This window comes from Lissotriton vulgaris, chromosome 5, assembly GCF_964263255.1.
Source record: "Lissotriton vulgaris chromosome 5, aLisVul1.2, whole genome shotgun sequence".
NCBI classification, from domain to species: domain Eukaryota; kingdom Metazoa; phylum Chordata; class Amphibia; order Caudata; family Salamandridae; genus Lissotriton; species Lissotriton vulgaris.
The window spans coordinates 900,208,156-900,225,505 of record NC_141693.1 but is presented as its reverse complement, the minus strand read 5'-3'; the positions used below and the strand labels follow the sequence as shown (position 1 = coordinate 900,225,505).

Here is a 17,350-nt window from a genome sequence, read left to right as displayed (position 1 = left end):
GCTTGTACACTATGGACTGCTGCTCTCTGGTCCACAATGATTGCAGATGGCTGGGTATATGGTTGGAAGGGGAAGATGGGGCCCACAATAACGCTCTGGAACATAACCTTGTTTGACTCTCCTTTACTGCTGAATGGATACACTGCTGCTGTCTACTTGAACATGTTTACATATCCTACTGATAATCACTGTTATTGTCTTACAATCAGAAAAAATTTCAATAAAAATATATATATAGTTTTTAAAACACGCAACCGACCTTGCAGAAACCATCCTAACACACAACATAGACCTCACTTTCATCACAGAAACCTGGTTGAACGAATCATCTCCTCCTATCTTTGATATGCTAGTACCACCGGGGTTCTCAATTATCATCAAAGACAGAAAAAAACAGCGAGGTGGGGGGGGGACAGCTATCATACATAAAGGGAACATCTCTATTACAGAAACGGACTCCTTCAAATACAATACCTTGGAATACCTTACCGCCACAGTTAAGACGTCAGACAACAAAATGCTTCACTGTCACCTCCTCTACCATCCACCAGGCAACACTCCCACATTTGGAGAACATCTGGCAGACCTGATCACTCGCTGCTCACTATCAGACGCAAATTACATAATTCAAGGAGACCTTGAATCTTCACTGGAACTAGGCAAACAACCCTCTGATACAAACTCTAAATGAACTTCTTCACAATAACAATTTGACCCAATACTGCACCGAACAAACATACAACAAAGGCTCAATCCTGGATGCCGTCATAGCTCACGAAGATGCAATCACCATCTCATTCTCTTTCATATCAATCAAAAGACACATCGACCGCATAGCACAAACAACCATTTTCACTGGATTCCTGAGACAAATCCCCCTCGAAGAACTAGAAGAAAGGCTAAATACACTTCCCCTCTCCAACGCAGGCGGCAGGTCCACAACAGAACTTTCCTCACAGTACAACACGGCTATGACTGCCATGCTGGACCAAATAGCCCCCCTGAAACGGAAAAAAAACAAGACCCTAACATCGAGATCATGGTTCAATACTGACCTAAACCTGGAAAGAAGACAAGCTGCAGAAAGAATTTGGATCAACAACCCTTTGACAGCCCACCTTGAGCAACTCAAAAAGGAACGTAGGAACTATAAAAAGCACATCCTAAATGAAAAATCCACCTTCTTCTGTGGTGCACTCAAATTCAAAAAATCGCCCCAAAGAGCGATTCAACATAATCCGACAACAAACATCCAAACCATCCCCTTCTGCAATTCTGGCCTCTAAAGACCTATGTAACAAATTTGCCAATTTCTTCAATGAAAAAATAACAAAGATTAAGCGCTCAGTCAAGGAGCACCTCCGTCCTCCCAATGAAGACCCCTGCTACTCTACAAAGAAGACATGATCCCACTCAGGCAATCCACAAAAAACTGGATAACATTCAAACCCATCACTGAAACCGAAATTATTGAACTGACTACTGGATCCAAGCCTTCTTCTCACATTGAGGACCCTCTCCCCGCCCAACTGGCAGAAAATCTCAAACTCTCCCTAGCCCCACGCTGGTTTTAGATTATGAATTGCTCCCTGAAAACAGGAATCATGCCTGGCTGCCTCAAAATTGGATAGGTAACACCATTACTGAATAAAGCAGGTGCTGACCCAAGTGATCTCAACAACTACAGGCCTGTCTCCAATCTCCCATTCCTAGCAAAACTAGTAGAAAAATGTGTTCTTTGTCAGCTCACCCATCATATGGACATCAACGATCTCCTCAGCCCTCACCAATCGGGCTTCAGAATAGGATGCAGCACAGAGACTGCCATCCTAAATATCATTGACATCCACAAATAACCTGACCTGGACCGTTGTTGTCTACTCATACTCCTCGACCTTTCGGCAGCCTTTGACACGGTTGACCACAATCTACTCATCAACGCACTCCGAGAAAGGTTAGGAGCAGATGGGGTGGTCTTACAATGGTTCACCTCCTTCCTGCAAAACCGCTCCCAAAGAATACAAATTGGAGACTTCACGTCCGACCTACACCCTATAACCAGAGGCGTTCCCCAAGGTTTAGTTCTCTCACCCACACTTTTCAACATCTACATGGAGTCGCTCACCATCATCCTCAAAAAAGCCAACATACCCTTCCACCTCTACGCTGATGACACCCAGATCTACTTCTCAACCTCCACCATAGCGGACATGCAAAGACTCAATAACACCCTAATAGAAGTTCAAAATTGGCTCCCAAATCATCTGAAACTTAACCAGGATAAAACGGAAATCCTCCTCGTAGCCAACAAAGAGCATACCCCCCGAATCACGGAATGGATAAAGTCCATTGATGCTCTCAACTGGACTCTCATCCCAGCAGACTCTGTGAAGTCACTGGGAATAACTTTAGACCCCAACCTTGACCAGCTCAAACACATCAAAAACACAGCAAGATGTGCCTTCTTCAACTTAAAACTACCAAACAGAATCAAACCCTTCATCCCTCCAAATGACCTGAAGCAAGTCACGCATTCCTTCGTGCTATCAAGATTCGACTTCGGGAACACCACCCTCACAGGCACGGCTAAGCTACACCTTGCTCCTCTTAGATCTACCTTAAATGCAGCAGCCAGAATGGTGACTGGAGTAAAAACAATACAAACATATCTCCCCCGCTCTCAAAGAGCTCAACTGGCTCCCAATAGAATTGCGTGCCAACTTCAGAACTGCCCGTCTCACCCACAAAGCTCTCCACACTAGCAAACCCACCTATCTAGCCGCCAAACTCAACAAAGTGGGACAGACAAGAAATCTCAGGCACACCAACACTATGCTACCACCCCCTCCCGAAATCCCACAAACAAAAGACCTGATCTCTGGAAATGCACCCAGAATTTGGAATGCCATCCCTATACATAGCAGGACTAACCCTTCCTTCAAAGGATTCAAATGCCAGTACCAAGTGCTCTTCCTCAATCGAGCTCTCTCGAAATGACAAAAGTCCTACAATTTACTGATCCGACACCAACTGAGGATCCAGTCACTACGATAAGGCTAACTCCTTACAGCATCTCACTCTTGCCCCGCACATTACTCTCCCTGACTATTACCACTTCCACTACTACTATGAATTCGAATGATACATGACTTATACCGAGCAATGACCCATCTTTGAACACTGTATGTATAGTCCACTCGACTGTTATTCAACAAATGTTGTACAGCACGCTGATACCTTCGGGTCTGGCAAGCGCTATATAAAACTCCAAAATAAATAAAAATAAAGAAATAAGTAAAGAAAAAGGAGACTGTATCTTTAAGAGCAGGGAGACCTCCAATATCCAATCAAACTCAGCCAGAGGCAGTTATCTCAATTCTTTTTCCCGGCTCCTATTGACAGGGCCCTTATTAAAGCATTGAACTCTACTTTTTTTGCTTATTTTTTTTCTAAATAGAACTTTAAAGTTCAGCGTTTTTTGCTTCAGTCAAAGTATTTTACCATCCTCTGAGTGCAGTGTTTTTCTGACAGGAAAATTGTATTTTTCTGTTTATATTACTTCTCTCTTTGCCGAATGTCCTTGCTGTGGCAGGAATAAGGCCAAAACAGACACCCACAAGGTCTGTATCATCTGTCTACCATCCTCTCACCTTCTTGCCTCCTGTGACCTCTGCAAGACCTTCTCCAGATGAACCCTGCTTGACCAGTAGAAAATTTCCCTCCACGTAAGGAACTGAGAAGAAGACAGCAAGAAGCCAGTGGGATTTCTGAGCGAGGGGAAGTAATTCTTCCACCAGAGCTCTGCCCACTGCCTCCAGTGGTCATGGGAGGTCTGAGAGGTGTTTTTCAGGAAGAAAACTTTATCGGTCCCAGTCGACTTTGAGGAGGTAGACTTCGAGAGGAGGTACAGCGCGTATATGCTTGCAGTCATTGACTGGCTCAACCCCGTGTAAGTGTCGATGCTCAACATCAGGGCTACTTCCCCTGATGAGGAGAGCAAAAGGGTGGACTCGTCGGGCCGCAAGGTCTTCAACACAGCGGCTACATCCATGAAAGCAGCCAGCGCCACAGCCCTCCTAGGGAGTCATGATAGAGCCTTGTGGAATTCCATCTTTCAAATCACGGATCACCTTCCAAAAGAACACTGGGAGGATTTGCTGGAAATCGTACAGGAGGGAGCCATGGTCTCTAACCAGATCATCAGTGCGGCAGCGGATTCCTTGATTCTAGCCACCCACAGTTAGTCACGGGGTCTCCTTACGCAGACATGCATGGCTCCGACTGATATCACTGAAGCTTGATGCTCAGCTGCAGTCTCAGTACTTACCTTTTTCAGGCTACACTCTGGCTCGCATGCTGATGACGAAATGGCGAAGATAAAGACTGAGATGGATACTTTGAAAGCAGTAGAGCTAGACAAATCGAAAGAATCACTCCATTCGTTCTGACCCTACCTCCCATTTTTTCCCTTGCTGAGGGTTCAAACCCCTCAATGGCAGTCTGGGAGATCACAACAGTATCAAAGGTCCTATCAGCCCCAGCGCAAGCATCAGAGGGGACGTGCTACACAGCAAGCTAAACAAGGGGGCCTAACGCCTACTGCATCAAAACCCTGACTCCTTTCTTCCCCCTCTTCCGTTATCACTCAGGTATGGGGAAGCATTGCAAATTACCTGGCAGGGTGGCAACGCATAACCGACACCTGGGTCTTGAATATTGTAAAAAAAATTCTATTGCCTCAGATTTACTGCCCCACCACCATCTATTCCACCGAGGTCATCCACGTCTCGCCTCTGTGTCACAAGAAAGCGCTGGAATCTGTCCCTCGAAACAAACGAGGGCAGGGTATTTACTCCATGTACTTCCTTATGCCGAAGAAGGGCAAGCAAGAGTTCAGGCCCATTCTCTGACCAAATCGCAAACAAATAGATCCAAAAGGAAAAGTTCAGGATGCTTCTTTCCATATTCCCATTGCAAAGTCCCATCGGAAATGCCTCTGATTTGTCGTGGGGCAGAACCACATCCAATACGCAGTACTACTGTTTGGGCTCAAGTCAGCACCCAGGGCATTTTCCAAATGCATGGCTGTGGTGGCAGCGCATCTACGAAAACACTGGATCTTTGTCTATCCTTATCTAGATGACAGGCTGATCAAGGCGTCCTCCTTCCCAGAAGCCCATTTGCATTTCCAGTGGAATTGCGATCTTCTTTATCAGTTGGGTCTTAACGTCAATTTTCAAAAGTCCACATCAACACCAGTCCAGACGTTGCACCACTTAGGCGCTACCATCGACACGTGACGAAAAGGTGTTTCCTTCAGAGGAAAGACGTTTATCCATCCTCCAGAAGTGTCACAACCTCCAGCGGATAGCCTATTAACAGTCCGCATAGTCTCCTCGGCTCGATGACTTCCTGCATATTACTGACTCCCTATGCTCACCTCCACATACACCCTCTCCAGGAGTGCTTGGAGGCTCAGTGGAACCAGTTCTCAGGGAACTGGGAGGACAAGAGAACCATATCCACTCATGCCTTTGGATCACTCCAGTGGTGGTGTTCCCGAAAAATCTCCTAAAGGCAATGCCTTTTCACCAGCAGGACCCAACACAGACAATTGTGGCAGATACCTCTCTGGGAAGCCTACATGGGTCACTTGCAGATACAAGGCGTATGGTCCTCGAGGGAAAAGAGGACATGCCACATCAACCTCATCGAACTCTGTGCAGTTCACCTGGCGCTCCGCGCTTCATTCTTTGTTCACGACCAACACCCTGCTTGTTCAGACAGACAATACAACCACCATGTACTAACTGAACAAGTGAGGGGAGCACAGTCCAGAGCCCTGTCACAAGAAGCTCAAATGCTCTGGCTTCTCGCCAGGAATCTGAAGATAATAGCCACTCACCTGCCAGATGTTCAGAGTGTCCAGGCAGACGCGCTCTGCAGGATTCAACGAAAACCTAGAGTGGGTGCCTAACAAAGAGGTTATACAAGATATTTTCAGCTTGTGGGGCACACCGTTTACCGACCTTTTCGCCGCTGCAGAAGCCTAAAAATGCTGTGGCTTTACCACCATGTTTTACCTTCCAAGGCATTTGGGAATGAGAACCAAAAATTTGTATGCTTTTACACCAATACCTCTGATCCTGGCAGTCCTGCGCAAGCTCTTAACCACGACCACAAAGAGGCTCCTCATCGCTCCAGAGTGGTCGAGACCGCTGTGGTTTCGGTACCTGCTTTGCTTGTCGCTTCATTCACATCTCAGGCTACCATGCAGGCCAGACCTTCTAACGAAGTTCAGAGATCAACTATAACACCCTAACCTCTCCTCTTTGTGCTTGGCGGCATGGCTCTGAGATAGTGCAGTACAGCAATCGGAACCTACCTCAGGACGTTTGGACATTCTAAAAGATGCAAAGAGTCCATCTATGCGATGGGGGTACGCCTTCAAATGGAGATTTTGTATTTGGTGCTCTTCCAGGCAGATCGATCCCACATCTTGCCAGGAAGATGTCATTCTCCCATATTTGGTATACCTTGCTAAATCTGGCTTCCAGTCCATTCCATCAAATTCCACTTGTCGGTTCTCATGGCATACTGAAAAAGTCCTTCACAAACCTCTTTCTTTAGGATTCAAGTTATTAAAGATTTCCTGGAAGCGTTAAAGTTTTTCCTCCAGTTAGACGTCCTTATCCACCATGGGAACTGAACGTAGTACTTTCTCGCCTCATGCTTCTGCCTTATGAGACTATTTATAAGACGTCATTTCAACATCTCACTTGAAAAACTGCCTTCCTGGTAGCTATGACATCAGCATGTAGAGTTAGTGAGATACAGGTCCTTTGTGCTCTTGAGCCATACACAGTCTTCCACTCTTCCAAAGTAGTGTTGCATACCCATTCCAGGTTCCTACCAAAGGTGGACTTGTATTTTCACATAAATCAGACTATCTCTTTACCCACTTTCTATCAAAACCCATCTTCTCCAGTGGTGAGAGCCCTCCACTCACTGTAACCGCCTGATGTCAGTTACGGACCCCCACCTCATGTGCCTCTGGTGCCTAGAGCGAGTTCACCACCCGAAGTCATTGTCTGACTGCCCAGCCATGAATCTGAAGTCTTTACGGGAGCGGTTCTGAAAGATCCTGAAGGCCCGGCAGTTGGCTTCACTTCGTTCGAGGTCCCGGTCGAGAGGAAAGTCTCTGCACCGGTCGCGGAGCTAGCATCACCATTAGTCATCGAAGTCTTCGCACTCCTTGGGTAAGTCGAAGCACAAGAAGAAGGCGAAGAAGCATTGTCTCTTCACCTTCTCCCCGTCTGTCGGCTGACGCGACACAGGACCTGGAGCTCAGTCTTCGGAGCCTGCTACTGGGACGGCTCCACGCTTCCCTCCTTTTGCAGAGCGCCCACTGCCCAGCTTCGAGCTTTTTACGAAGCACTACACGGCATCTTTGTGCAGGCCGACACTATCGGCGCGCCTTCGGGCCCCACAGACTCAGCTGGGGGCCCTGAGCCTTCAATGCTGGCGGCTCTGGCCCAGTGGGGGTCCAGGCCTGGATCTGAAAAGATTGGCGGTAAACCTCACAGTATTTTCCCCGGCACCAATTCTAGTAACGATGCCCCCGACCGGCGCCAACTCCAGCCTCACCTCTGACTTGGACACTGTGTCGCACCAACATAGATACTGGCGCCAGAAGATACATTTGTGCCTCTGTTCATTCCTAGTGTTCCTTTCAGGCCTGAATGGCAATCAGAGGAGGGGCCTGTGGACCCTTTGGCTGACCAGCTTGATGAGCCGGACTGGCGAGAGGAACTGGATGATACCCGTGGTTTGGATACCTCCCCACACCTTGGCATGCTCTCTTCCATTCCCCCTGCCCCCCCTCCCATCCCCCCGTGGCTACAGAGGTTGGAGCTTCATACACAGTGGTGTTGTATAGGGCAGCTGAGGCCTTGGGCCTTGAGCTTCCTATGGTGGCAGTCATGACTAACCTCCTGACATAGGTGCTTCAATGGCAGCGGCCTTTTAGGATCCCCTTCTACCTTATAAGGAAGCCCTCTCCGACATCCTTCTGGGCACTTAGTCCAAGCCCAGCACAGGGGCTCCTTTGGACAGGATGATTGACCGACACCACAGCCGGAACCCAAGAGCTTGGTGGTCCAAGCCTTGTCCTCTAAGGGCGCATTTCCTACTGCTCCCCCAGATCGGTAATCCAAGAAGCTGGACCACCTAGGGAAGAAAATATTTTCTTCTGCCAGCTTAGCGCTGCAGTCGATGAACACTGTATGCCTCTTGTTTGGTTATACCCATACAGTGTGGGATACGGTTGCGCCAATGCTCCCACAGTGCCTCGAGGAGGCCCAGGCCATTCTCACCCACGCAGTGGTAGAGGCTCGAGACACGGCTAAGTTCAGGTGGGCTGGATACCGCCGGCTCTCTGGGCAGAACGGTTTCCAAGTTAGTAGCCTTGAGGTGCTACGCCTGGTTGAGGACGTCTGTTTTCTCATGGGATGTTCAATCCACCTTTCTGGTCATGACCGTTGATGGCTGTCGCCTGTTTGGTGACATGGCGGACTCCACGCTCTAGCGCTTCAAGGATTCTAAGGCTACGGCCAGGTCCTTGGGCCTCACAGCAATTTCTCGCCCCACGCAGTCTGCCTTTCGCCCCTTTCGTGGCTAAGGAAGGGGTGCCACACCACGTTCAACCCAGCCTAGCCACTGGGCCACGCAAACTGGCCAGCATATGCGTGGCGCGGACGTGGGACCCATCGATGCAGGTGTGGGGCCAGCAGGCGGGCCAGTCCACCCATAACACTCCTGCAGCAGCCTCCACACCCTCCTAGTCCGACCTTTCAGGGCCACCAGAGGCCAGTGGGCTGCAGGATTTGCCATCACCTACCACACATGCTCAGATCCCCCTCTTCACCTCCTCAACAGTTCACTCTCCCAGGGTGTGGTGCCCCCCCCTCTGAAAACTGCAATCATCGTTCCTATTCTCAAGAAACCTGGTGCGGACCCCTCGGTCCCAGCAAACTACCGCCCCATCTCCCTTCTGCCATTCTTAGCAAAGGTGCTCGAGCGCCACGTTACTCGCACCCTGAGCACTTTTGTGGAGATGCATGGGGTCTTAGCCCCCCGCCAGGCTGGTTTCCGCCCCGCACACTCTACGGAGTCTGTGGTACTCTCGGTCCTTGACAACCTCAGGGAGGGAATGGATACCAATAAGACCCAGGCCTTGGTACTGCTCGATCTTTCAGCCGCCTTTGACACGGTTGACCATACCATCTTACTCTCCCGTGTCAGGGCGGCGGGGATCGGAGGTACTGCACTGGTCTGGTTATCCTCCTTCCTGAGGGACCGCACCCAGGCTGTTCGCCTGGGTGATCTTACCGCAGATTTCCGGAAAGTTCAGTGCGGGGTTCCCCAGGGCTCTTCTCTTTCTCCCCTCTTATTCAATCTTTACATTGCCCCGCTCATCTTCTCTCTTCAGCAGATGGAGGTCTCAGTATATAACTATGCTGACGACCTCCAACTTGTTTTTGATCTCTCTTCCTCTCTGTCTTCTATTTCTAATTTCCAATCTACTATGACCCATATTCGTGACTGGATGAACCACAACCATCTAAAACTTAACCCAGATAAGACCGAACTGGTGTTAACAGGTGGTTCATCCAGCCCCTGGTCTTCTTTGTTCTGGCCCCCTTCTCTCGGTTCCCCACCTGTCCCTTCTTCCTCTGTAAAAACTTTAGGTATCAAGCTCAATCCACAACTCACTCTTCACTCCCAGGTTAGTTCCGTGGTGTCCTCTGCCTTTCTCTCACTGCGTACTATACGCAAGGTGTCCCGTTTCTTTTCCTTTCAAGCTCTTAAACTGATCACCTTGGCGATGGTCATCTCCCGCCTGGATTACGGCAACGCCCTGTATGCTAGTATACCTGCATACAGTCTTAGGCGGTTGCAACAGGTCCAAAACCAGGCGGCCCGCCTGGTGTTCAAATTACCTAAATTCCACCATGTCACTCCCCTCCTTAAATCTTTACACTGGCTCCCCGTTCGCGAGCGTGTCCAGTTCAAGCTAGCTTCCATTACTTTTCAAGCGAGACTGGGCACGGCTCCAGCGTTCATCTCTTCTGAGATTACCTCCTACGTCCCCACTAGAGACCTCCGTTCATCCACCCAGTCCCTACTTACGGTCCCACGTTTTCGGAGGAAGAAATGGGGCGGTTCGAAATTTGCGACCCTTGCCCCTCTCCTCTGGAATTCCCTTCCCCTTGAGCTTAGGACCCTGATTCTCTATCCCCAGTTCAGAAAGCAACTCAAGACCCTTTTGTTTTCAAAAGCCTTTAATTAAACTGCTCCCCCCATAATTTGAATTATCTATCATGTATGGGCTTGCCCACCCTGTTTCTGTTTGTTGTAGCGCCATGAAGCCGCTGGCGAACGTGCGCTTTAAAAGTAATTTTAAATTCAAATTCAAATTCAAATTCCACTGACAAAACATCACGTCGGACATGTGGGTTTTGCTGATAGTCCGAAGGGCTACTCACTCCCCTTCGAGATGCTCCCCTGAGAAGGAGAAGTTGAACATGCTTACGTTGTCTCTGGTCCTGTCTGCCCTCGACCCTGGACTGGATGGTAGCGTTTGACTTGCAAGACTCATATCTCCATATCCCCGTCCTGCCAGCCCACTGGTGTTACCTGCGGTTCATGGTAGGTCATGAGCATTTTCAGTTTACCGTGCTCCCCTTTGGCCTTAGCAGGCCTCTCGGGTGTTCATGAAAGTGATGGTGGTGGTCGTAGCTCAAATGCACGGATCAGGGGTTTCAGTCTTTCCCTAACTTGATGACTGGCTGTTGAAGGCGGGCTTGCCACAGGCGGTCGTCTCCCACCTCCAGACTACAGCGGTCTTTGGGGTTCACTATCAACGTCTCGAAGTCACACCTGACTCCCTCTCAGAAGCTCCTTTTCATTGGAGCAGATCTGGATACAGTGCAGTTCCAGGCTTATCCTCCCAAGCAGCGAGTTCAGGATATTTGGGCTATGATACCGATGTTTCAGCCTCTATCCCAGATATCTGTGACAATAACTCTGATGCTGCTGGGCCTCATGTCCTCCTGCATCATGCTGGTGGATCATGCCAGGTGGCATGTGCGGGCTCTGCAGTGGGGCCTTAAGTTACAATAAGGGCAGTATCAGGGGAATCTTTCCAATGTTGTCCAGATCTCGGAGGGGACTGCACGTCAATTGCGGTGGTGGCTCACAAACCAACATTGGGTCAGCAGCAGATTCCTCTTTCTTTCCCAACCAGAAGTCACAGTAGTGACGGATGCTTCACTCCTGGGATGGGGCGTCCACCTGGGAGAGGCGGAGATCAGGGGTCTCTGGTCTCCGGCGGAGTCCAGTCTCCACATCAATCTTCTGGATCTAATGACTCTGTTAGAAATCTTGCAGACAGGTGGGTGAAGGACCTCTCCCTCTCGGCACAAGTCTGTGGCCGGTATTAGAAAAATGAGATCGATCTGCAGATATTTACGATTCCTGCCAAAAGAGAGCCGTAGGACTACGGTCCATGCGTTGGTAACCTCCCAGTTAGATTGTGCCAATTGCCTCTACCTGGGGTTGCCTGGCTACCTGCCTTACAGGATACAGATGGCGAGGAATGTGGCTGTGAGGCTAATCCACAGAGTCCCTTTTCGCCAGCACATTTCCCCACACTTGAGACCGCTTCACTGGCTCCCGGTGGCCAGGAGGATTGAGTTTAAGGCACTCACCCTCTATTTACGAGCCATCCATGGCAAGGGCCCAGGCTAACTCCGGTTGAGGCTTAGCCTATAACGGCAGGAGTGGACCTTGAGATCAAATCAGCAGGGTCTCCTTAATGTCCCCCGTTTTGTAAAAATGTGACAAGGAGGCAGGTCCTTCACAGTAAGGACTGGCAAACTTTGGAATTCCTTTCCTAGTCACCTGTGCATGTTAGAAACAGAACATGAGTTCATAAAGGCCTTAAAACCTGGCTAGGGGGGGGCGGTAGTATCTTGATCTTCTCAGTCTCTCTGGTTCGTTTTTTATTAGCGTCGGGACACCTCTCTAGAGGTAGCTGTGAGCATTATAAATGGCCATTGATTGATTTTGCTGTAGAAACACATGCTCTACATACTCCTTCCTTCTAGTGTTGGGCTCAGATGTTTGCAGATTATTTTTCTTTGAGTAAAGGCTTAGGAGTCACAGGATGTACTAGGAGTCCACTCCTAGTTGGCAAAGTGAATGATTCCGTCTCCATTTTAGACTGTGTTTTGCCATCATTGAGTTAAGACGTGTACTGAATTGTCTCTGAGTCTTGACATGTGCCTATGCTTTCTTTCGGGCCTTATGGTTAAACTCAACGATCCTAACCAGAGAAAACCTTTGTCATTTGCACTTTTCTCAAAAACAGCTTTTGGAGACTGATGCCCCTTAATCAACTTCCAGGACTTCGGGCAGTCTTTGGGTCCATGTACCCCCTTGTTGTCTACTTCTCGCTAGAGAATGCACACACAGGACGTCTTTCCAGTACTTTCCCTCGTGCCATACGAAGAATCCATGCTTTGACTATCAAGAGGTCTGTAACCTCTGCCTCTCCCCTGACCAGGACAATGCTGCTTGGAAAGCCGTCCTGGCCTTTCGGTTGATGAAGAAGCTCCAATATTGAGGGGAGAGTCTTTGGGCACACCAAAAAAAGCACCAGCAATCCCCCTGTGACATGTCTAATAATTTCAGAGAACCAGCCCCTCTCCATCAGTCCTCCGGACCGACCATCGCCCAGTACAGAGGTGGTCTTCTCTAGCGGCTTTGACCACTAGGAAGAAGAGGACGATCCCTCGACTGCCACAAGGAGTGACCTTTGAACAAAGACCTCTGCCAGGTTGCCTTTCCTGCTTTAGGAGCAGAACATCTACAGCTGCCTTTATGGGAGTGGGTACCCTCCACAACAAGGATCACAATGTGCAAGAAAGGAGCCCAAAAGTCAGATCTACCTAAGGCTCTTGGTTAAGTTGTACCGGTTTTTGGCCCGTCGTACCAACTCCAACTTCAAGGTGGTGCTGAGACGCCTTTTTATGAGCCGTGCAAACAGGCCGCCTCTTGAAGTCTCTCCCCTGACCTTCAAGATCAAACTGCTGGGTTGAGACAACAAGACTGCAGTAGTAGTGGGATGCATCACAGATGACATCCCCACACTCAAGGTGTTTGCCCTAAAAGTCACTGGTGGTGCTCGCTGTGAGAAGTTGGCCTGATATGTAGTGCTCACTATTCTAGTGATCACTGTGTATCATTCCAAACGACCCTTATTGATGATTGGTTGTAAGTCAACCTTTTAGACCAGCTATCCTAGTAGCATGGACAAGAGCAGTCTTTAGGCTAAACTCTAGAGGGCGTGTTAAGCCAGCTGTTATACCATCACATATACCCCTTGAACACCAAGTGAAAGGACACCACACAAGTTGTTACGAAAATAAAAGTATATTTATTTAGAACACAACAGCCCTGGACTCTTTATGAGGACAGGGCGCTAAGCACAATACAAAGCTCTTAAAGAAATTCTGAAAGTCGCACAATTTACACAAATGCCCGAGGGGCACGGAAAACCATATACTACAAAAGTGGAATGCGAAATACTAGCAGGTAAGTAACTAGTCTCAAAGGCTTTAGGATCGCTAGGACTGGACTACTGAACCTTCAGATTACGAGCAGGAGGCCTAGGGAGATCGGGTGCAGAGTGTGCACTCTCACGCGGGATGTCCATGGATGCTAGATTTCGTAAAGTTAGTGTTATCGGACGAATCCGACTAGGTAGTGCTGAAACGAAAAAGGATCTGGACACTTAGATAGTTAAGCTATGCTGGAGCACCGAAATGCTCAGGTTACCTGGCCCAGGGGCTGCGGCTGCATAGGGCTGAAAAGACGTCGGGAATCCTCGTTGCAGTCTATGGAGCCTGAAAGAAGAAGTTGCTGGCAGGCGACCAGTGATGAAGTTCGATGTGATCCAAGCCTGGATCGGTGATGAAGGATACCTGTAAGCAGAGGGGACCAAGTTCTGAATCACTAGCCAGTGATTAGATGGGCACCAGGATGGCACCGGACTAAGTCACCTCGACCAGGTGAGTGGGCGACGCTGGGCTCTGCAGTCTCTTGGACCAGGAGGCGTTGTCGGCGACCAGGATGGAGGTGCGAGCTGTCACACGAAGATATCTGCTTTCGGCGTTGCTGGACCCAGGATTGGGGCAACAACTCTTGGCAAATGCAAGCCCACGCGGTGGACTCAAAATGGCGTCTGGAGTGGACCAGGAGGGTCCCGGGTGCTCCTCTGTTGGAGGGGAGCAAGGGCCAGTCTGGCGCAACCAGACCAGCGATGAAAGTGTCGTGGTTCGTCGTCAGGAGGGCCACAAGCCAGCAGGCAAGTAGCCGGACAACGCGGTGAGCAGCAAAGAGCAGAAGGGCCCTACGCAGATCTTGTGGATGCTGGGGGGCTGGACTTCGGTGCTGGAGCTGCTCAGGGTTAGGGCTTGTCAAACCCCAAAGTACTCACTCGAGGATCCCTCGGCGGTCGTGCTGGATAAGCGGCGTGCAGTTCTGAAGATGGCCGGTCCCTCGAGGTCTCGTCACACCCACGGATCTCAGCTGGGCTGATGATGTAGGTAGAGATCAGAGGTGCCAGGGAAGCCGGGTCTCGTCGTGCTGGTCGGTCTGGTTCCGGAGGAAGGACGTGCAGCAAACCGCAGTGTTCTTAGTTGGTGCCCGCAGATGCAGGGTGACTACTCCTTAGTCACAAGGGAGAAATCTTGAGAAGAAGTCTTGAGTTCCTTTCGTAGAAAGTAGTTTCAGGATTCAAAGATGATCTAATTTGGAGGGGTCCCCGCTCCCACCCGCTCCCACCTTTATACTAAAGAAAGGGGCTGGTACAGGACTAGGTCCTGCCCATGGGTGGGACCAGGAAGGGGGGTGGTTACACCCCTTTCCCATGCCGGACTTTCCCCAGCTCAGGGGCTGGTGTGCCCCTGGAACTGGTTCAAACTGGCAGATTCACAGTGAGCACCGGGGTGCCACCTACAGTCACCTTCCTATTCAGCCCTGCCTACCTAGGATACACAAAACCCTGTCTGGGATGGTGCTAGCACCGCCCCTGGCAGGAAACCCTTTGTCCAAGCTCCCCTCGCTGGAAGGAGACTCCCAGCTGCAGGGGGTCAGACTTGTGTCTGTGGTGGCAGCATCCATTTTGTGATGCTGAGGCTCGAGTTAACTTTAACCGGGGTTCACAGTTACATACATGTCGTGTCCCTCTAGAAGGGTGGAATGCTAACCCAGTCGCCAGAATTGGCGAGGGGTTAGTATTCCAATTCGTATGACACCTTACTCGACATGTTTTGATAAAGCGATACCAAAGATAGCAAATAACCGCGAGGATTATAATGCACTTGAGAGTATATGGTACGTGTTATCATAAAACAGCTATTAGGACTTGGTTCTGCAAGCTGCAGACGGGCTCAGCTCATGCCAGAGCACCACCTCTTATAATTCCACGCACTCTGCCTTCAGGATTGTTAAGGCCTGCCATAGGAGTGACTGATAGGAATACATGTGTCCATTTTAGGGTTAGATATAGGTATACTATATCTACAGCAAAGGGTGATTACACCACTTTGCCCCAGCTGTCGTGCAGCCAGTTGTGTCAGATTTAGATGGCCAGCCAGGGGTGGCATAATACATGCTGCAGCCCCTGGTAGGCCCTAGGTACACCTATGCCCTGAGTTACAGGGTCTGATAAGGTGGCCCAGTACCAATTGGTAAATGCACCTAAGGTACATGGAATCCATTTTAGAGAGAGAGCAGTAGGCCTGGGGCCCTGAATAGCATGGTCCCAGGTCAACTAAGTCGAAAAACCAGCAAAACACCGGGCAAAAAGTTGGGGGTAACCATAGTCGGGTATCCACCTTCCTACACTCGCGACTGCATCCTGAAGGCCAAATTAATGACATTTCATCAGCTGGCCATGCAATCACCCAAGGTATAGAAGACTATGCAGCTCTCGGGTCCTTGCAAGGGACTTGGGGTATACAGGCACTTTGGCAGAGCACCGGATACGCCACACACCCACAACAAACCTTTTACCAAGTCTAAGGGAAGGAAGTTTTGAACGTGCCTGAGGTTGCAGAGCCAGCAGAGGGTACAAGAATTAAAGACCTGGTTTCTACTTTGTGTATAATAAAAAGAACTTTCAGTTTCTCCAGTATTAGGGTGTCTTTCATAGATTCACATGCTTGAATATTCCCCGTCGTCGAAATGGCAGTCCAACGGTAAATAAAATAGCAATAATATACCAATAATATGTAAATGTAAAACATAACAGATGAAATACACATTACAAAACATAGGCAGTAAATGCCTAGACATAATTCCTCATAGGAATCCATGAATAGAGAAAAAACACTTGTAGCCTATTCCTGTCATCATGTTGGTCCAAACTGTAGCCAATCAGGCGCCAGCAGTCCTCCAGAACCTTCTCCTCAGAGCTCAACACCTCAGATTTTCTACTGCACATCGTGTGTAAGGGAGTCTCCCTGAGCTCTGCTCAGTTTTCTCAGTTTTCTTCAGGTTTTCCTGTGCTTTTCAGAATGTCTACAAGTCAGAAATCTCTCTTCAGACCTTGCTCTTCTTGTGGAAAGCTGCGTCTTTATTCAGAGGATCCACACAGTAAGTGTATTAACTGTCTTTATCCCGACCATGAAGTGGGAAAGTGTAAGTTCTGTAGAACTTTCTCCACAAAAACTCTAAAGGACAGGGAAGGCCGCCTTCTGTTATGGCTTCAGAGACTCAAGGACAAGGATGGTGTACTTTCTGATGCCGAAAGTTTCACTTCTGGTCGTTCCCAAGCAGTATCTAAACGTAGTAGTGTGCAGGAGTTGCCATCACCTTTCATAAAGAAAAAGAAAATATCCCTTTCTTTGGCCCCTGCGGTGTCTTCACCTCTTCCTACTACGTCCACGCCCACGAGACTTGGCTCTCAGGCGTCTACTGCATCTTCTGCTCAAGTTTTTGTGAAAAAACATGCTTCTGTGTCGACGGGACCGTCGACAGTCGTTCCGACGACGAAATCTGCCATCTCCGGATCATCGACGGTGACGACGACGCTTGCTTCCGGATCGTCGACGACTGTCTCGTCGACGTCATCATCGTCGACGAAGGTTACGCTTAGTTTCAAGACTTTGCCGTCTATCATTCCGATTGCATCGTCGTCTACGAAGAAACCTTCCCCGACGAAGTGTGAAGAAATCACATTCGTCGACAGCCTCGTCGACGTCTGCACCGTCTACGTCCG

General features: G+C 49.3%; 1 protein-coding gene and 1 pseudogene across 2 annotated transcripts in view; both read left to right on the top strand.

Annotated features, from left to right (window-relative positions):
- MARCHF5 (membrane associated ring-CH-type finger 5) overlaps positions 1-17,350 on the top strand; it is a 390,101-nt gene that overhangs the window by 88,524 nt on the left and 284,227 nt on the right. The window lies entirely within an intron of this gene.
- LOC147711773 (large ribosomal subunit protein eL18-like) lies at positions 12,946-16,211 on the top strand (annotated as a pseudogene).